The sequence below is a fragment of the Sinocyclocheilus anshuiensis genome, unplaced genomic scaffold (genome assembly GCF_001515605.1).
Source record: "Sinocyclocheilus anshuiensis isolate Anshui unplaced genomic scaffold, SAMN03320099.WGS_v1.1 scaffold392, whole genome shotgun sequence".
NCBI classification, from domain to species: Eukaryota; Metazoa; Chordata; class Actinopteri; order Cypriniformes; family Cyprinidae; genus Sinocyclocheilus; species Sinocyclocheilus anshuiensis.
In genome coordinates, this window is record NW_015557091.1 from 3,295,448 (window position 1) to 3,299,681 (window position 4,234).

Below are 4,234 nucleotides of genomic sequence, written 5' to 3' on the forward strand. Positions count from 1 at the left end.
AATGAGCAGACTGGACAGAAACGATCGTCAAAAATGCTCGCGTTTGCAGCACACACTTCTTATCAGAAAAGGTTAACTAAAGTATCGTCTTTTGTTGTTATGGGCGCATCTACAGATTTCTTGCCATATGTCTATGTTTCTTGCATCTCACGACTATGTCGTGTGTGAAATAATGTCTAATAATGTGCATGTGTGTAAAACAACAAACTGACGATTTATATATAATCATTTGTAAATGTACTGTATATACATTGTTGTGATTAATTGTGGCTGGAACAATAATGTAGCTGTAAAAATAGTTTCCTGCTGAAATTTAATCACAGCTACTTTATGCAGGCTGTGTGCATTTTACTGTGGATTGACTTATATGGTAGTTAAATAGCCCCTAGACCTCAGTTATCGTGAAAAAAGCCAGGAAATTTCAGTTTTGACAATATGGGACCTTTAAGAGACTTCTTTCAAAAATACTGAAACTAAATAAAAAATATTGAAATATTCTTACCAGCCAATGGTAAATAAATATGATAAATATTATTATTTAAACATTTTAAAATAAAATGAAAAATGTTTGAATTATTTTTAATCTATATATACTACAATATAAGTAAAATATAATGTGTGAAAAATGTATGAATAATATGCCTTTATATTAATATAAGATTTTTAATAATACATCTTTTTACATTTCTTTTTATCTCATGCTGAGAATATCAGCATGTTCTCATTAGGTTTTCAGAGAGGTGATAACTCCAAAATCCATGACTGCAAAAAACAAAGTCTATAAACTCAAATCAGTGCAATGATTTACATATCATAAGTGCACCAATGGGAAAAAAAAAAGTTGACGAATTGATGTCCACTACAAGGAGTTGCCAAAAGAGGGTTGCTGATGAGAAGACTTCAACAGATTAACAATGGAAACTCCTTTAAAAAAGCTGATTCTCTCTGAAAGTAAAGTTTGCTCACTTATGGATATCATATTTCTTCAGATGTATATGAATAAAGACCGGGTCCAGTAGTTGTGATCTGTGTGTGTGTTTGTGAAGCAGAGCTCACGTCTCTGAAGGCTACGGCACAGATTTACTACAGAAAGTATCTTTTTTTCTGAATCGCCAAACTCATGCTGACGTGTAGATTTATTCCACATGAAGGGGGTTTTTGTTGGGCTCTAATCTTGTCACTTGGTTTCCTTTCCCAGTTTCACAGCAGACGCCTCTGGGAAAACAAAATCTATCATGAATGCTGTAACATTTCCTCACTTACTCGCTCAGTCGCTCGCTCTCACATGCTGTAAACTGGAGTAGTCTATCATCACAGCTAACACAAACATATTTCTGTGCAGTAAAATGCTCAAAGTCTGCCATCTAAGCTCAGAAGCATGTCAGATCCTCACATTGGCGGCTCATGGTTGTTGGACGGAAGATGTGTGTAACATGTGTCTTTATGTAACCAGTGGCCGGTTACATACAGTAGCCTGCTTAAACTAGTCTTACAAGTTAATAATTATTTTTTTTCTATAAATATAAACAGTCAGTTCCCTCCTCCCTCTCTCTCACTCTATAGTAAGTATGTGTGTTTGAAGTGTTGGAGAGTGTGTCTCACTCACTCAACTGACTGGCCATCTCCTGAGTGCTGCTGTTTGATGCGGTTTAAGTCTGTGCCTGGTGACAGATCTCTTCCATCCAGTCCTGTGAGGAGAGTTTCACAGTCTGGTGAGGGATCTGTAGACTGTGAAATAGTGAGAGGCAGAGGGATAGAGGCCGATCTCCCAGCAGCACGCTCTCAACCTGCCCAGAACCACACTGCTCACGGTGCTTTCATCTTTCCCATGCATCCCTCCATCCCTCTATCTCTCCGCACACATCCCTGTGTTCAGTACTGGCTGGCTGTTACAGTGTGCATCATTTGAGCAGACCAAACCTCTAAATGGAATCTGTATTCACGTCATCTGAGCTCTCGTAACTTACTGCTTCGTCCTGCCAAATCAAACAAACACATTCAAATATTAGTGAAATCAAATCAAATTCCATTGATCATTTCTGACATCTGAATAAATCGATATGTAGCTGTAGGGACGGGAAATATGAGACATTTCCCATTCCTATTTTTTCTTAATGATTCCATAAATGAACCAGACATGACACTGATTTAAGTCTCTCAAGTCTTAAATGGATAAATACACACACACACACACACACACACACATTTATATTTAAACAAGAAATATTACATTTTAAACAACCACATACAGAAGCTTTTATAAGTTCTTTTTTATAAGCTCTTTATATGGCATCACAAGAAGTTCTGAAGCTCTGATCCTAATAAGTGAACATCTTGTGCTTCAATTTCTCTTATCCTACTGCTGCTTCCTGTACTTTAACATTATATTTAACATTACACTCCTCTGTGTTACTCAGCTAAATTAGAGATATTTTAAAAAGAAGTCTAACTTGTACCCGATAATGGTCTCTCTGAGAGTGACTGTTCCAAAAAATGAGGTACAGAGGGTCACATAAGACACACTTTCTTATAGAACAAAGCAGAATACATTTTTGCCCTGTGACCCATTTTTTAAGGTCCAAAATTCGTGCAACCCCACACAACCACCTTTGTAACAGAAATAGCCTACATTTTAAGGTCTTAACTGTCAAAATGTCAAATGAAACCTTTCCAAGTCTGACTTTGTAGTTGAACTCATCTCTGCTGATATATTCGGTAATTTGGTATTGTGAATATATGAATATATATATATATACTGTAAGATCGACACAAATGTGACATATTATTACAATTTAAAGTAACAGTTTTTTATTTTAATATATTTTTAAATAAAATGTATTCCTGTGATGCAAAGCTGAATCTTTAGCATCATTACTCCAGTGTCCGGTGTCACATGATCAGAAATCATTCTAATATGCTGATTTGCTCAGTTATCATCAATTATCATCAATATTATTGGTTCTTAAATATTAATAATGATCCTTATTATTAAATATTTTTTATCTGCCAGTTTTAGGATGAGCTTTCATTCAATAAATGAATAAAATTATAATAATACATAAAAAAAAAAAAGTCATCAGCCTGTTTTAAAGCTGAAGCTATGCTGAGGCTGTCATTTCTCACTCATTCAGGCCGGATGGGGCTGAACACAGACACAACAGTGTGTCTTCTCTCAAACACTAATGAAACACAGATGAATGTGGCGTTTACTAGTAGATCACTGTTGTGTGCGTGGGCTTCCCTGTGATTACAGAGTGCCAGTCAAATTTGTTTGTCTTTCTCTGGTTTCGGGATAGAAGAAGCTGGTAAGAGAAGGACGAGAAAGAGGAGTGTGTATAAAACAGCCACAACACTGGAGTGTTGTCTTTGCATTGTTATGCAGTCGCTAAAGTGTTCTGAGTGGTTGTTAGTATGTTGCTATGCGGTTGCTAGGTGGCTGTTCACAGGACCCGATCAAATTTAAGGTATTGTTTAAGTGAGTATGGGACAAGTTATACACCAAAGTTAATTCTACTGTACGAGTATTACTGATATCTGACTTAGCAAACGTCACTAGTAAACAAAAAGCCTGTGCTCTGTTTGATACATTTTTAGCTACAGTGAGGAACAAGGGGAATCAAAGTAGTGGTGCAAAATCTGAAGAATGACATCTCTATACTTGAGTACAAAATACTGTCAGCGAGGAGCAGGCTGAAGAAGTGTCATCTGAGCGCCTTACTGCAGGATAAAATGAAAGACGCCTTCGGTTTTAGAGATTCTGATGGTCAAATTGCATTCCTCAATTTGTTGCATAAGGTTAGTCAGAAGCAAATGTGTGCTTGAAGAATAATGGGGTTGTCATCTTTGAGCCATATGTTATGCTCAAACTTGCTGTTACATTGCATTCTGAGAGATTCAGTCCTGGTGAAACAGACTTATGGTGCACAGCAAAGTATCTCGGAACTGCATATAACAAATTGTGGTTCTGGATGCTGATTGGTCAATATCACGTTCCAGCTGTGCTGCACTACACAATACTTGTTTATCCATTTTATAATATAACAATATTATAAATATTAAATATTTTAATAACAATTGCGTAAATAAATGTACATATTATATATTAATTATATATATTCATTCCATAACATATTATTTAAATTATAACATGCACAAATATGAGAACTATTCTGAGAATCTCATTAAAACTTTTTCCTGACATTAAGGTTATTTTACATCCCAAAGTATATTATTG

The 4,234-nt window shown here is 35.8% G+C and overlaps 1 protein-coding gene across 1 annotated transcript in view; it reads left to right on the top strand.

Moving 5' to 3' along the window:
- mmp16a (matrix metallopeptidase 16a (membrane-inserted)) overlaps nt 1-4,234 on the top strand; it is a 56,912-nt gene that overhangs the window by 43,129 nt on the left and 9,549 nt on the right. The gene's annotated exons all lie outside the window — the stretch shown is intronic.